We start from the raw sequence: 17527 nt of genomic DNA, 5'->3' as shown, positions 1-17527 counted from the left end.
ATTCCAAACATCACCTAATAAATACATTTATTGTGTGCAGTTTGGGCAAATGTACACATTTTGAAGGACAGCTGTGTTTGGGTTTGTGGAGGCGGATCTTTAGCAGTGGACGCCGTTGAAAGGGCCACCTCCAACTCCTGATATTTGGGGTGGTTTCACACACACACACACACACACATACACACTCACGCTGCAAGCCCCCTGAATGTGTAGGCGGGCGAAACATTCAGAGCAGCCTTCGCAAAAAACTGTTGGGATAAGAGAACAGAGATATAAAAAGCATACGCATGAAATTCATCTGTGCAAGTGGGCTCTTTCAAACCTGTGCTGATGCCGACATTGCGGCAGACAACCAATGTACGGGGATATTTGTATTGTCCAAACGACAATATTCAGCCCCGTTTGTTTTGTTTTGAATTTTGGCAGGCAGTCTAGGTCCAGCACTCAATAGACTTCACAGCCAATTCTCATTACGCAAGATAGATTTTTACAGTTTGTTCAGTGAGTGTTGGCTGTGGAGTCCGCAGGGCATCACACTTCCCAGACAAACTGTTTCTACTGGATTCCCAGTGCAGGATGACTTCAAAAGTCAATGCAAGCAGGACGGCGGGAGGGGAGGAAGCATGTTCACCTGAACCCGTCCAGCGCAGACTGATTCCTGCATACAAAGGGATCAATCCATCATTAACAGATCATTACTGGAGATGAGTGAAACACCCTTCAGAATAATGCTGGTCTTCACCAAACTCTTTCTTGAGAGAATTTGCCCAATCAGAAATCTCCAGTACAGTGGTACCTTGGGTTACATATGCTTCAGGTTACATATGCTTCAGGTTACAGACTCCACTAACCCAGAAATATTACCTCAGGTTGAGAACTTTGCTTCAGGATGAGAACAGAAATCGTGCAGCAGCGGCACAGAGGCAGCAGGAGGCCCCATTAGCTAAAGTGGTACCTCGGGTTAAGAACAGTTTCAGGTTAAGAACGGACCTCTGGAACGAATTAAGTACTTAACCCGAGGTACCACTGTAATTGTTTCTGGCCATCATGTTGCTTAAATTTTCGTATCACCCTTCATGTGAGGATCACAGGGTGGCTGACAAAATAAAAACACAAAAATGCACAACACAACAGTAACACCCCCCCCAAACACACACACACAGTTTAGAAGGCCATAGATCAGGGGTGAGCAACCTTTTTCAGCTGTGGGCTGGTCCACTGTCCCTCAGACCATGTGGTGGGCCAGACTATAGTTTGGGGAAAAAAATAATGAATGAATTCCTATGCCCCACAAATAACCCAGAGATGCATTTTAAATAAAAGGACACATTCTACTCATGTAAAAACACACTGATTCCCAGACCGTCCACAGGCCGGATTGAGAAGGCTATTAGGCCGCATCCGGCCCATGGGCCTTAGGTTGCCTACCCCTGCCATAGATGGTTTAATTAGCCAAGGGCCTGGAAGAAAAGGATTGTTTTTTCCTGGTGCTTACAAATATGCAATGAAGGCAACAGGTGAGCCTCTCTTAGGAGAACATTCCATAAGCAGGGAGCCACCACAGAAAAGGCTCGTTCTCATATTGCCACCCTCTGGATCTCTTGCTACCATTCTATTACTAAGGCAGCAGGTTCTATTCTATTCTAGATGAGGCATCCATGCTGTAGGTAGCCTAACTCCAACTTTTGTAGGATTTTAAAGATTAAGGTCAACGTTTTGAATTAAGCCCACAAATGGACTGGAAGTCATTGCAAATGACAAAGCCACTTGCATTTTCTGTTGTTGATGTTTTTTAAAGCTTGTTTATCATTTAATGAATTGTAATTTGGTATATGAATAAACAAGCACAGTTTATCATTATCTACAAAGAAATTTCTTGGGACACATGGAGATTTCTCTCTCTTTTTGGGGAGCACTTGCTTCATTCATTTTTCAAAGATGGATCATTCGATCCAGAAACTTTTTAATTATAATGTGTAATTGAAGCACTTTAGTTTCAATTAAAACAAAGAGTCCTAAAACCACAGGGTGTTGGAAGCTTGTTAGAAGGGTATAATTTATTGCCATTTTGATGATCTTTGAGACTTCATCTTTCTTAAATCAATTATAAATAATTCATTTGAAAATGGATACAAGTCAAATTAACTTAATTGATACTAGTTTTCTTTTTGTGATCTGCAAATGTATGCACCCACTGCAAGGAGAAATGTTAATCAACCCTAGCTTTTGCTGTGATGAATCTCTCCGGTAATTGAATAACACTTTGTGCATATGCAGCATAAGCTAGAAGCTGTTTTCAAAGATCTCCAAAGAGTTTTTGAAGCCTCGCAACACTCCTTCGGAGAGGCAGCGTCAAGGAGTGGACGGATGGAAATGGTGTGGCGAGTGAACAAAACTGAAGGCAAATTTTGGCAAGCTTCTTATTTACGAATCAAATTCACATTTGGCCCTTCCTCCCAAAGAAGGCCAGGAAAGCAAACTGAAGGTGAGCAAATGATCTTCAAAACAACCTTGTCTGACAAATGATTATCTGAGAAAACTTCATGGCTGTTGTTGTTTTGCTAAACCTGAGGCAGAGTTGGCATCAGAGGTAGGCGTTTCTGAGCAGCTGCCAAGGCTCATACCTCTAGAGAATCATAGAAGTTCTTCCTGATGTTTAGTCAGAATCTCCTTTCTTGTAACTTGAATCCATTGGTTTGGGTTGTACCCTCTGGAGCAGGAGAAAACAAGCTTGCTCCATCTTCCATGTGACAACCCCTCTCGTATCTCCTCTCAGGTTCCTCTTTTGCAGGTTAAACATGCCCAGCTCCCTCAGTCATTCCTCATAAAGTCTGGTTTCCAGATCCTTGATCATCTTGGTCACCCTCCTCTGCATACCTTCCAGCTATAGAGGGTGTTAACCCCCCCCCCGACCTTCCTTGCTATCACTACCTGTTAATCTGCCCTCTCTGAGCAAACTGCGATACATTCCTTCTCTCTCTCCCTCTCCCCCCCCCCCACCCCTGGCGTACAAACAGAGAAGACAAGCAAATAGGCAGTGTGGACATCAGGAAGAAGAAGAAGAAGAAGAAGAAGAAGAAGAAGAAGAAGAAGAAGAAGAGGAGGAGGAGGAGGAGGAGGAGGAGGAGGAGGAAGAAGAAGAAGAAGAAGAAGAAGAAGAAGAAGAAGAAGAAGAAGAAGAAGAAGAAGAAGAAGAAGAAGAAGAAGAAGAAGTGGTGGTGGTGGAGGAGTTTGGACTTGATATCCTGCCTTTCACTCTGTCAGGTGTGCGTGCAGGAGTCAGGCCCTGTGACCAGTAGGACTTTGCAGGACTGGAGCCCTCTTAAGTTTGTTCTGAAGAGGCAAGGCATGGCCGCACAGGTGAGGCTGATTGGTAACTCACAGCCCCTGGTGGCAAGAGCCGGGAAGGGATATAAGGTCAGCATTTCCTTTTGGCTTTTTGCCACAGCTACAAGTTTCCTGCCTTGCTGCTTTTGGCTTCTTGACTCCTTGTTCTTTAGACCCTTGACTTCACAACTCCTTGCTCTCTGACCCTCGGACTCTTGGCTTCTGGACTTCTGTTCCTTCTCCCACCCCACCATCTTGCCCCCGGACCCAACGTCCCCAGCCGGGACTTTGATTGCCCGTGAACCAGACTGTGACACACTACCCTTAAGGAGTCACAAAGCAGCCAACCATCTCCTTTCCCTTCCTCCTCCACAACAAACACTGTGAGGTGAGTGAGGCTGAGAGACTTCAGAGAAGTGTGACTAGCCCAAGGTCACCCAGTAGCTGCATGTGGAGGAGCGGGGAAGTGAACCCGGCTCACCGCTGCTCTTAATCACTACACCACACTGGCTCTCGAGGAGAAGAGAGTTCCTTTTGGGGAGGGTGGAAGACTGAAAACATCTTGCCCATGGGACCTCGAAAGCCCAGAGCCCGTGGCCTTGTCTCTGAAGCATCTACCAAACAGGGTCAACCTATGCCCCCCCCCAATGTAATTGAAATGCAAATCCTCTTATCATTGGCCATTGGCCATACTGGCTGTGGTTGATGAAGTCTGAAGCCCCAAAACATCTAGAAGGCCACAGATCCCACCCCCACCCCTGCAAAGAAACGCCCATGGAATGTAGCTGCACATTGAAACTTTTCAGAAACGTGGCTGCAGGTTTTCTGTCTCTAGCTGTACAATTCCCTTTTTCGAGCCTCCAATTTTGGGATCAGCCACTGCATTCCATGGTAGATGGTTCTGAGCGTTCAATTTGTCTCAGCCCCGAGTTCCATTTATTCCTGCCAGATTAGATTGGTTCTCCAATGTAATTGTGATATCTTGGTATGTAACATCTCTTTTGTTTAAAACAGTCATTGTTTGCCAAGAGAATGCAATGCGAGTGAGTGAGTGGGAGGGGCTTCGTCACACCGAAAAGCATCCATTGGATTGGGGAGTCATTTATTAAAATAACAAAAGACAGCTTCTGAATGCTTCTCTTGTGTTTCTGTCACAGTCGAGTCCTTGAAGTGGAATATTCCTAGCTGAATCATTTGGAACAAGGAATGCAATTCTGGCTCCTCAACACTTGATTTTGTTCTGTTCTGTTCTGTTTTGGGTGGCTCTGGGGCCCTCCAGCAGACAATGTTGATTTGGCAAAACAAAAGATGATGTTAAGTCCTAATGCCAGCCTTTGTTATTTTATTTTATTTTTTTAAAAAAATATTTTGCTCTGGCAGCCCAGCTGCAGATGCCTTTCATTTCTCAATGTCTCCAGGTACACAGTTGTGATGAATACATTTTTAGATTATTCAATTACAACAGCTGACATATTCTGTGCACTGTGTATTTCCACACCAGCCTCCAACTTTGCTCAAAGGCTGCAAAAAGAAAAGTGGAGAAGCCTCTGCCAAACCCAAATACTTGCTGATGTCTCTTCACTTTGACTTTTCCCCACATTCCATTCCCCAGATTTGAATTAGCAAGACTGACAAATTTGGAGCCATTGGTTGTATTCGTCTAAACTCTACTGAAATTAGACCACTGAAATTAATGACCACTACATTAATCAAGGGACGCGGGTGGCGCTGTGGGTAAAACCTCAGCGCCTAGGACTTGCCGATCGCATGGTCGGCAGTTTGAATCCCCACGGCGGGGTGAGCTCCCGTCGTTCGGTCCCAGCTCCTGCCCACCTAGCAGTTTGAAAGGACCCTTAAGTGCAAGTAGATAAATAGGTACCACTTTATAGCGGGAAGGTAAATGGCGTTTCCATGTGCTGCTCTGGTGCCAGTTCGCCGGAGCAGCGTCGTCACGCTGGCCACGTGACCCAGAAGTGTCTGCGGACAGCGCTGGCTCCCGGCCTCTAGAGTGAGATAAGCGCACAACCCAAGAGTCTGTCAAGACTGGCCCGTATGGGCAGGGGTACCTTTACCTTTACCTTTACATTAATCAAGACCATTAACATCAATGTTTCTATTCTCTGAGTGGAACTATCATTGCATTGTCCTGGGGCAGCTCAGACAGTAGAGGTTATGTAAGACTCTTAATCTCATGTCAGGGAATGGGAGACAGAGAAGGGGGAGAGAATGGGAACGTATCGAGACAAACCTCCAGTAATTAGTAGTTGTTCTTCCTCGGACGAGGAAGGTGACGAAAACATGTCAGGAGGCAATGAATCTGAGAGGGGGGAGGCACTTCCGGGGCCAAGCCAATCTCATAAGAGAGGAAAGAGGGGGGGTTGGGCTTTGGAAGTGGTTATGCTGGGGAAAACCGAAAACAACTTTAGTCGAGACAACTGACTCGCCATGACTGGAATGGACTTTCAACGCTGACTGTAAATAGCAATAAATCTCTGTAAATATGGCTGGATTCCCGGACTCCTATCTCTGCTAGCACTCACAACTCATTCCTGACATCTCAGGTTGTGGGTTTGAACATCATGTTGGGCAAAAGATTCTTGCATTGGAAAGGGTTGACCTAGATGACCCTCATGGTCCTTTCCAACTCTACAATTGTATTAATATTGCCCATTGTTTTGAGTTCTTGAAAGTGACTTTGTTTGGGATGGGTGAAGCTATCAGTTTTGCTTTCTGTTAGCTTCTCATTTTTCTAAGCTTAAGGTCAGTTCATCTTATGCACATTTCTGCTTAAGTTTGCATTGTTTTTTAACTTTAAAACCAGCATAAAAATTTGTCTGTATTTTAGTTTGCATTTCTCTCAGTATGCACATTTTTGTAGAAGAAGAAGAAGAAGAGTTTGGATTTGATATCCCGCCTTTCACTCCCCTTCAGGAGTCTCAAAGCGGCTAACAATCTCCTTTCCCTTCCTCCCCCACAACAAACACTCTGTGAGGTGAGTGGGGCTGAGAGACTTCAAAGAAGTGTGACTGGCCCAAGGTCACCCAGCAGCTGCATGTGGAGGAGCGGAGACGTGAACCCGGTTCCCCAGATTACGTGACTACCGCTCTTAACCACTACACCACACTGGCTCTTTGTAATCTGTTATAATAAAAAAAAATTCAAAGCAACATTCCCAAATATAATGCATTTTTGTATGTTATTTTCGACTACAATATGCATTTTTTCCTGCACATTACTTGTCTGGAGAACTGCATTGCAAAATTTGAGGCCGGCTGGATTTCAAATACATCCTGGTACAGAAATTATTTGGGAAAGTTCATTTTGAAATCTGACTTCATCCTCCATCCCCACTGCCAGGCTGTCACCACCTCATTGTGGCAGTCAACCAAGGCTTCATAAATATCAAACAGAATATAGACTTCCTTGCTCACTTTGATCATCAGAGGTGGCCTTTCTGGTAATGCTGTCTCCAGTGGAAGTCCATTTCCTCCCCTCTGGTAGGAGGACCATTTCTGCAGTGATACCCACTTTATGGAATGATCTCTCCAATTCAGCAGCCATCAACTGCTTTGCTCTTTTGACGATTGTTAAAAGTCCATATGTTTGTCCAGGCATTCCCAAGCCCCTGTTGTTCTACTGGCAGGGTTTTATTTCATTGTTTTATTGTGTTGTGAAACACCTTGATATCATTTTTAATTGAAGGCTGTTTTTAAAAAAAATGAGTTGGACAAATAAAGCAAATAATGAATACACCAGCAAAGCAGGTGCAGAACCTTCACCTAATAGGGACTTGAGGCGGTTTACAGGCAACAAGGAGGGAGCCAGTCAAACTTCTCTGAGAGGCAAGTTCCAAACTCTGGGAGTAGCCACCGAGAAGGCCCTATCCCACATCCCTACCAAGCGTTCCAGTGAGGGTGGCGGGACCATTTTGACTACACCACTATAAGCAATTCTGATTTCATTCCCCTCCCCCCATGATATTTATTGAATTTCATACATAGACATAACTTTAACATAAGAAAGAAAGAAAAAGCAATAATAAAAAAGGAGAAAAGAAAATGAAGAAAATAAAAGATTACAAACCCCACATATACCACCACATACATAAGTAAGACTTAATTAATTGGTTAAACTCCAACTTCATAAACATATTGCTTGACTTCCTCTAATCTCTTCCAGCTGAATTTCCTTGTAATTGAATGTAGCAGTTTCCAATATCATTATTCCATATATCAATATTCCAGTTATAATCAAATTTCCTAACTTTTCTTATCCTCCTATTTCTTATTTATTTATTTAATCCTGATTTAATCCTAGGCCTAATTAGTTCTTTCAAGTAATTACAAATCTTTGATATTACAATATTTATTCAAATAGCCTTTAAATTTCTTCCAGTCTTCTTGATATTCCTCTTCTTTCTGGTCGCGGATTCTCCCGGTGAGATCAGCCAGCTCCATAAAGTCCATCATCTTCATCTGCCATTCTTCTACCATTGGTAATTCTTGTGTTTTCCATTTTTTGGAAATGATTTCAGTACAAAATGTTAGTATGGAAGAGACTGCCCGATCATGTGAATTTTGCCATTGTCCTGGTCCAGTCTCACCATTAGGCAAAGCGAGTTGGCCGCCTCCAAGAGCAATTCTCATGAAAGGGCTACAAAATATTAGTTTATTCATGTGCTATTATAATAATTTTATTTCCAGGTAGAGATGCTTGTGGGGCTTTCTGTCTCAGATGCCAAAATGCCTTAGTTATCCTTGAGAACTTTGGGAGGAATGCAGTTTGGTGCTATGCCAACCATTGGATCTGCTCAAGCTTTTCAGCTTGCCAGAGAGAATGACCCCCTCTCTCCTCACCCACGTACTATCCTGGGGGGTTCTCCCAATTCCACCTCTGGCCAATTTCAGTGTGCATGGGGGGAACACAGTGGGAGGGGGGACACCCTGTTGTGCTAGCAAAACTCCTGTTAACAGGATTCATTAGTCCGCTGCCTCAGGCAGTGAAATGTCCTGGGCCGGCTCTGCCAATGGCTAAGTGTCTTTTGAAATGGGCAACTTTAACCTTCCCATGAGGGGACAACCAAAAAAAAGCTTGGATTTCATTTCTTTGACCGACTGTGTTCTGCTTAATTGGAACCAACTGTTTCCATTGACTTTGACACACATTTTATTCCCTCGGAGCTTCCCCACTCACTCTATCAAATACGAGAGTTGTTTTCTCTTCGCTGTAACCCCAAACATGTTTTCAGTTATAATGAGGGTGGTAAAAGTAAGCCACAAAATAAAGCACACAATTAAGTTGGTGTGGTTGTCAGATGAAAGAAATTATGAATGGGTTGGCAGGAAGGATAGAATTACAAGCCAGATCTCTTCAATAAGCCCTGAGCACACATATTTCGTAGAAGAGTTGGGATGGGTTTACCCAGTTTTTCATTCCTTTCTCATCTGGAGGAGGTTCAGTTGCCCCCCAAAATGGGAGAGCAGAAATGTATTGAATCAGTTTGGTTCTGGCTGATGAGTGACTTCATTTTTATTTTCTTTTTTGTCTTCTTTAAGGGAAAAACATGGCCACCACTTCCAGTGGCAGAAGCATCAAGTTTAAGGGTTTGGGGTTTTTTTAAAAAAGACCCAACCAATCACTGCCTTCTACAAGACAGGGTCTCCTGCAGATCTCAGCTCATCAGGATTTCTGTTGTGTACCATGTTGGAATTTGGCCTGTGTGGTAGCACTAACTCTTTGCAATTCTCTCCCATTAGATATCAATCAGGGCCCATCTCTGTTGTCTATCTGTTGCCTATTGAAGACCTGCCTCATTTAACTGACATCTTTTTGTGTCAGTTGTATCTTCAGTAGATTTGAATTGTTGCATATGAAATGACACTCTTAATCTGCCACAGTGACTAGGAGCAGTAAAAAACCTTTTCTCCTCATATGTATAAATTGTAAATTTTGCAAAATGTACTTCCCTTGATGCAAAGCATTTTTGTATGTCATTCTCACCAATATATCCATTTTCATGTACATTTCCCCCAGTATATTCATTTTTGTACACGTTGCATGACAACAGAACTGCACTGCAAAATTCAGAGAAGTATGAATTCTGAAGCATGGGTTTGTTTTTGTTTGTGTGCCTTTTAAGAAAGTGTGAATTAGGTAGGCCTGCCTTCAGATGCAAACTGAATTGAATTTATCTCCCGTTCCTATTTTATTCAGCCGTCCCATCCTGACTAGCGACGTGAGGATTTCCTGGTTCACTCCCCTTGCTATCCCATAGGTTTGCTGTGCCTTACACTCTCCCTGAATACAAGTTTAGCTAGAAGAATCCTTGAAATAAATTCTGTAATGGAATCTTTTGGTTCCTTTGCATTGTCTGCCCCTGAATATCACTGCAGTTCACCATAGCTTTTTTTTGCATCTCTCCTCCTCACCGTAATAATGATATGCATGTACACACTGCTGCGAGTTATACTGGGCGAAAAAGAAGAAGAAAACTTGGTGCTATTATATAAATGGCTGTATGAAGATGCATTTTGCCTCGTGTTTTATCAATGCACAGGAGACTATGTAGACATTCAGAAGCATCTTGCAGAAAAGATTTTTGATGCAATCATATAGACGATCACATCAGTGATGCGTTTATGCAGGAGGGTTTTTTTAAATAATCAATGTACAGCATTTATCCATGGAGTTAAAAAGTCGTGAATGGGCTGGAAGCTGCAGGAAACCATGCATGCTCCAGTCCCAGAATTAATTTTAGAAATTATTATAGGTAGACCAGAAGGAAGATGTCAAATACAGAGCAAAGGAACTAATGGAACTGAGGAAATCTGTTTCTCCTTTCAAGTAACAGCATCTAGAAACCCTTAATGAAGGCTGTCCCAATACATTTTTGCAAAAGCTGAGATGCTTCCTCCATTCCATATAGGGATGTTGACTCAGCCAAAGCATCTAACCTCTGCTTAAAAACCTCAAATGAAGGAGATTTTACCACCTTCTGCCGAACCGCTTTGTTTGCCTGCTGCATACCTGATGACATCATATATGATGTCAGGTGTAGGACAGGAAGGTATGGCTTGGGCCAGAGAGGGAGGTATGGCAGACCTAATTACGCCCATGGGGGTAGAGGTTCCCTAGTGAAAATATAAAGCACAGCAGGAGGAATCAAAGAGGGAGTTTATCTGAGTGGCAAAACAATGGGGAAATGAAAAGTTTAAGCGCTTCTGCCCTCCCTTCTCCCAGGGACTTTTAAAAGCAGATTTCCCAGCTGCACAAATTGCCTGTCAGACACCACACAATAAAATAACACGAAGAAGCCACATGAACACAGAGCATGATTTGCTTTTTGTTTACATCTCCTATCAGTGGCAGCTCCTCCATCGGAGTCAGAAGTACTTATCTACCATTCAGTGATGATTCATTTATGGATCAGCCTTAGTTCGGTAATGTTATCTGCCTAAAGAAGAGCGGATTCTCGCCCCAAATAAGGTGTTTTAATACGGTTCAAGCAATTTGCTTTAACTATGGACACTGAATGCATTCTACCCTTGAATAATTTGTGTGCATGCTGTCCCTGACATCGCCTGTTGTTTAGGTGCTTAAAAAGTATAACTCGTCTCGTTTTCCCAAACCCCATTTTTCCAACTGCACATTATCAGCTTCACAACAGCACATTCCCCTCCGCCAAAATGCACATTTTGTGTCCAACTGCACACCCTGCATTCTCCATTCTAAATCTGCTACCCGTCCAAGTATTGCATCTCCTTTTCTTTTTTCATTTTGACATATTTAGGCATGGCTCTAAGAATTAACATATAGCTTGTAACCAGCCCATAAAGGTGCAGAAGTGGAGCCTTTTAATTTATGGCCCAGTGGCTTACGATAGCCAAAAATGAAAGGCAAAGTTGCAATTCAGTTTTTTTGCCACCATTCCCCTGCCTGTTTGCAATCGTTCCCAAGCAGGTGGAAAGCTCTTGTAGAAATATATATATATTTTTAAAAATTGTGCAGTTCCTGATGCTTGTTCAGGAAACTGACTCACTCATATCTTCTTGCCCTATTTTTATAGTTGTGATTCACACTTTCAACAGAAAGAGAGAAAACAGCTCAGAAAAAGGCAGAGAAGAGGCAAGAAGAAGAAGTTATCCAGGGGTTTGGCTGCGCGAGAAGTTTCTGCCGTAAATAAGCCAGTGCAAAGCCCCAGAGGAAAGCTTGTTTTGCTTGAAAGGGGGACGCCATCTTCAGCCAAGCTTATTTCTTGGTTCGGGAAAAGGGGTTAATCTAAATCAAAGTGAGACCCTCTGGGATCAAAGTACAAGGGTCTACAGAGGAGACCAAAGCATCTTCTCCTCTCTCCTTCCCCCACACTTTCCCTTTTTCGAACTGTGCTTTAAATTTAGCTGTCTGCGGGTTTTGCACTTGGAAAAGCAAGAAGTCTTTGAGTGCTCACTCCAAGATACGCCACCTCACCCCCAGCTGAAGACCAGGCAATGGGATATGAGAGAGAGAGAGAGAGAGAGAGAGAGAGAGAGAGAGAGAGAGAGAGAGAGAGAAGGAAATGATAAGCTATTAAGAGTCATGCTGGATCAGGCCCACCTAGCCAGATGGGTGGGGTATAAATAATAAATTATTATTATTGTTATTATTATAGTTTGGTATCCTACTTTTACAGTGGTCAACCAGATGTCCGTGGGAAGCCTGCAAGCAGATTGTGAGTGCAACAGTGATCTCCCCAGTTAAGAGTCCCAGGAACCAGTATTTAACAGGGGAGGGAAGCATAGAATCATAGTATTGTAGAGTTGGAAGGGACCATGCAAGAATCTTTTGCCCAATGTGAAGAAAGCTCATGTTGCAGGAGATAAATTGTCAGGTGTGTGTGCAGGAGCCAGGCCCTGTGACCAATAGGACTTTGCAGGACTGGGGCCTTCCTAAGTTTGTTCTGAAGAGGCAAGGAGCTGCCTCACATGTGAGGCCGATTGGTAACTCACAGGACCTGGTGGCAAGAGCTGGGAAGGGATATAAGGTCAGCATTTCCCTTCAGCTCTTTGCCAGAGCAACACGTTCCCTGCCTTGCTGCGTTTGACTCCTTGCTTCTTGATTCTCTTTGACCCCTGACTTTGTGACTCCTTGCTTCTTGATCCTCAGACCCTTGATTTCATGACTCCTTGCTACCTGATCCTCGAACCCTTGGCTTCTTGACTCCAGGCTCTCTGACCCTCGGGCTCTTGGCTTCCTGACTCCTGGCTTCTGGAGCCCCATTCCTGCTCCCACCCCACCATCTTGCCCCCGGTCCCGACGTCCCCAGCCGGGACTTCGATTGCCCTTTAACCGGACCATGACAAAAATGTCCAGCTGAGCAAAACCTCCCTCCCTCTCCTGCAATCCTCTCTCTGGAGTCATGGCAAGGATGGGTGCCAAGACGGATAAGAATATGAGAAGAGACAAAGACCACTCTCCATATGCAATGGCTTTTCAGGGTGAGCACTGGGAGGAGGAGCCTGGAGGCCCCAGTGACCCCACAAAGGCTTGCTTGAAATATGGTACCATTTATATCTTGTGATTTCATTTCCCCTAAAAACAAACAAACAAGCTCTTTGCCAGAGCAACACGTTCCCTGCCTTGCTGCGTTTGACTCCTTGCTTCTTGATTCTCTTTGACCCCTGACTTTGTGACTCCTTGCTTCTTGATCCTCAGACCCTTGATTTCATGACTCCTTGCTACCTGATCCTCGAACCCTTGGCTTCTTGACTCCAGGCTCTCTGACCCTCGGGCTCTTGGCTTCCTGACTCCTGGCTTCTGGAGCCCCATTCCTGCTCCCACCCCACCATCTTGCCCCCGGTCCCGACGTCCCCAGCCGGGACTTCGATTGCCCTTTAACCGGACCATGACAAAAATGTCCAGCTGAGCAAAACCTCCCTCCCTCTCCTGCAATCCTCTCTCTGGAGTCATGGCAAGGATGGGTGCCAAGACGGATAAGAATATGAGAAGAGACAAAGACCACTCTCCATATGCAATGGCTTTTCAGGGTGAGCACTGGGAGGAGGAGCCTGGAGGCCCCAGTGACCCCACAAAGGCTTGCTTGAAATATGGTACCATTTATATCTTGTGATTTCATTTCCCCTAAAAACAAACAAACAAACAAACAAATAAAATGCAACCTTTTGAGCTACTTGATTGTTAACATAGTAACGTTAAAGCACAAAATCAGCATCTTTTTTCTATTTGCATCTCACTTTGTGAGGATGCTAATCCTTCACCTCCTTTTGTAAACAAGCACTTGTCAATCTGTTGAAATAATTCCAGCCTGGTGAAATCATAAAGGGGGGAAACAACAACAGCCCAGCAACCAGGAAGCCTTCCAGAGAGGCAGGCAGGAAGTTCATGGGAGCTTTAGTTAATCTTCAGAAAAGCAAGCTCCATGACTCCCTTGTCACTGGCTGCTCCTTTCATCTATTCTTTATAAGGAATCCATTGAACTTTAATTAATATATTAAAAAAAATAATTCTGGGTTTCATCAGATTTCAATGTGACTGACACCACGCTGCTTACTAAAAGCTGTACAAAGCACCAGGATGGTGGATACAGTGCATGAAGCTTCTGGCAAAAGAGTCATAGCAAATGATCAGGACATTGTGCATTGAAAATGGTCCCCATATAAATTCTGGGGAACCACCGCCTCCCTGCTCTTTGACAACAACCCCTCTTGCTGCTGCAGGTGTGCAATGAGCCAGGCCTCCAATGCAAACCATGACTGGCCTAGGAGATGTTTCCGGAAGTTATCCACATCATGCCCGATTACATCATCCAAGCTAGAGCAAGGGTGGGGAGCCTTTTCCAGACTGGGGGCCAAACTCCCTCACATATAACCTTCTGGGGGCCACAGGGTAGCAATGGGTGTGGCCAGGGGCCAGAGTAAGCGAGACAACAGAAGTGAGTCTTACCGTCGCCCAGTGGCTACATTCCAGCTGTGTGAAAGTCAGAGGTGTTGACATTCACACGTCTTTCCAGCATCCATCAAGCCAAGGAAGGAGTATCTGCACAGTTCAAGGACACATTGCAGACAGGAAAAGGCTAAAATTATTAACAACAACAACAACAATTTATTTATACCCTGCCCACTCTGGCCAGCTTCCAACAAAATATTAAAATACAGTAATGCATCAAACATTAAAAGCTTCATGGGCTGCCTTCAGATGTCTTCTAAAAGTCTGATAGTTGTTGTTCTCTTTGACATACGTTGGGAGGGAGTTCCACAGGGCAGGTGGGCCCTATGCCTGGTTCCCTGTAACTTGGCTTCTCGCAGTGAGGGAACCGCCAGAAGGCCCTCAGTGCTGGACCTCAGTGAACAATGGGGGTGGAGATGCTCCTTTAGGTATACTGGACCAAGGCCAGGTATAAAGGTAAAGGATCCCTGGGTAGTTAAGTCCAGTCAAAGGTGACTACAGGGTGCAGCGCTCATCTCAATTCAGGCTGAGGAAGCCGGCGTTTGTTCCCAGACACCTTTCCAGGTCATGTGGCCAGCATAACTAAACCACTTCTGGTGCAACAGCACACAAGAAGAGGACAGAGGTGGGACAGTGGTGTCTTGCATCTGTGCAATGCTGTTGCACTGAACTGGCAAGACAACCTCCAGATGTCATTGGATGCTGACCAAGGCAAGGATCCCTTCTGTGTGGCAATGTTGGGAGAAATCTACCAAGTGTGGCCTTGAGAAACAAGAGAAAGAGTACAAGGGCTGGAAGAAGGCGAGGTTCTCTTTACATTTCAAAAGAAGAGAAAAAAGCATCAATGGAATCCAACCTGCCCTGGCATCTTTGATGTCCACGGAATCCATAGATCCAAGCCACCTCCCCATACTGGCACTGGTTCCTGAGTCTCCCCCAAACCTGTTCCAACCATCCAATACTTAGCATTGATAAAGGACAGCTGACAGATTGACAGGCCGTCATTAGAAAGCACTGCCCACTGCAGGCCAAACATTGGCACATTGGTTTGCTGCTTTCATCCAAGGAGCTCAAGCCAACGTCCATGGACTTGCCTTCTCCACTCATCCTCACAGCCACACTGCGTGGTAGCAACTTCATGGCTGATTGGAGATTTGGACCCCTGTCTCCTACGTCCTGGTCCAACCCTCTCACTGCTACCCAACCTGACTCTCAAATGTGCATATGTAGTGAGAAGATCTGAGCTTCAGCCGTGGGAAACAAATGGCCAGTTTCTGCAATCTCCTTTGGGCTCTTATGGCTTCAAAACTCACTATATAAAGCTTAATTGAATGATGGGGCCTTTGCTGTATCGGGTAAGCATTGGATCAAGGGCTTTATCCCTGCTATCGATTTCCACGGTGGTGTTCAAAACTCTTTGTGAAAGGATTAAATATTTTTTGGGGGGAGGTGACTTGCTTCTGTCCCTCTACACTCCTCTTGGCTGATTTAATCTCCATTCCAGAGGACAATTCCAGAACCTAGTGTAGTGCTTTATGACATCTCTGTGACAATCTAGGCTAGAGACAAGCACCAAATAAATAAGGATATGTAAGAAGATCTGTGGATTTTTAACATTATATAAGTGAGGGTTTCAGCCTCCCGATTGCTTAACAACACCAACATAATACCGCCTTCTTTATTCTAAATTAGAAAGCTGAAATGAAGGACACTTAGGAGAAAATTAGAAGTGTGTTCCCATTCTGCTTGGAACATAGGAAGCTCCCTTATACTGTTAGTCCACCTAGTTCAGTATTGCGTGCACTGACTGGCAGCAGCTCTCCAGAGTTTTGATACGAGGGTCCATCCTAGTCCTACCCGGAAGTGCCAGGGATTGAACCTGGGACCTCCTGCCTGCAAAGCAGAAGCTCTAACACTGAGCTACAGAACTTGCCAAGTAGCAACACAAGAAGCTGCCTCATATTGAGACCAGGGAGAAGAGTCGGTGGAAGAAGATTGGAAAAAATTTAAAGTTTATTTACAGAAATACTGCAAAATTAATGAATGTTAGAAGGATGCTGGAATGAAGTTATATGGCTTTAGCAGAAATGTTATAAAGAATTAAGTAAAAATAGATTGTTAATGGGCAAAAGTGGAAAAATTAAGGTTAGATTGTGTTAAGATAAATAATAGAACAAAAATTGAGAAAGATGGAAAGGATTTGCTGAAATAGCTAATTGAATTAGAATACAAAAAAGGGAGGTGTGAGGAGGTCGATGAAACAAGTAAATGAAAGACAAAGATATGGAAATATTGGATGTGCTTTTAACTGTTTTTGTTTTTCTTTTTGTTTTGCTGTATTGTTTTTGTTTTTTTCTATGTATTGTAAGGTATTGATTTGTTTAACTTTTCATTTTTTCTTTCTTTCTTCTTTTTTCTGTAATCTTTAAACCTTTAATAATTTTTTTTATAAAAAAAAAAACATATTGAGTTACACCAATGGCCCATCGAGCTCTACAACAGCTTGGCTTGGTTCCCCTGTACTTCAAGCAGGGAACAATGAACAAATCAAAAATATATTGTATGCTGAAGATGCTCCTCTTTACCCTAGCCTTTGACTCTCTCTGTGTCTGTCTATTCCCTTGACTATAAAGGTAAAGGGTAAAGGGACCCCTGACCATTAGGTCCAGTTGTGGCCAACTCTGGGGTTGCGGTGCTCATCTCGTTTTACTGGCCAAGGGAGCCGGCGTACAGCTTCCGGGTCATGTGGCCAGCGTGCTCAAGCCGCTTCTGGAGAAACAGAGCAGCGCACGGAAACACCATTTACCTTCCCACCGCAGCGGTACCTATTTATCTACTTGCATGTTGATGTGCTTTCAAACTGCTAGGCTGGCAGGAGCAGGGACCGGGCAACGGGAGCTCGCCCCATTGCGGGGATTTGAACCGCTGACCTTCTGATCAGCAAGTCCTAGGCTCTGTGGTTTAACCCACAGCGCCACCCGCGTCCCTCCCTTGACTATAGTTAATTAATTAATACATACATAAAAATAGCAGCCATGTAAATATAGTTTTCTCCTACCACTAGCTATTTTTCTATGAAAGATCTGTGGGGAGGATGTTTTCTTCGATCTAGTCTCCCTGAATGCCTAATTATTGCGGCTCTAGTCCTCTTTGTCAAAACTGAAGCTTATCTAACTTTACTTTGCGGGGAAATGGCTACTTTGGAAACTTTTTGCAGGTCCACACCATACATTTAAAGCTCGTGTCTCTCGCCTCCCCA

The 17527-nt window shown here is 44.1% G+C and overlaps 1 long non-coding RNA gene across 2 annotated transcripts; it reads right to left on the bottom strand.

Moving 5' to 3' along the window:
- Positions 1 to 214: 214 nt before the first annotated feature.
- LOC310743156 lies at positions 215 to 15755 on the bottom strand. 2 transcript variants are annotated; one of them, XR_014538829.1, is made up of 3 exons: positions 15125 to 15755; positions 14266 to 14358; positions 215 to 248 (listed from the first exon to the last, which is right to left on the bottom strand). It is a non-coding gene; the product is annotated as an uncharacterized lncRNA (long non-coding RNA). The 2 variants fall into 2 exon arrangements; XR_014538830.1 differs by lacking the exon at positions 215 to 248 and adding an exon at positions 13377 to 13443.
- Between the last annotated feature and the right edge of the window lie 1772 nt (positions 15756 to 17527).

Source organism: Podarcis filfolensis (genome assembly GCF_964270895.1).
Source record: "Podarcis filfolensis genome assembly, chromosome: 10".
Classification (NCBI taxonomy): Eukaryota; Metazoa; Chordata; class Lepidosauria; order Squamata; family Lacertidae; genus Podarcis; species Podarcis filfolensis.
Note: the sequence above shows the minus strand (reverse complement) of the source record. Positions and strands in the feature narration are given on the sequence as shown.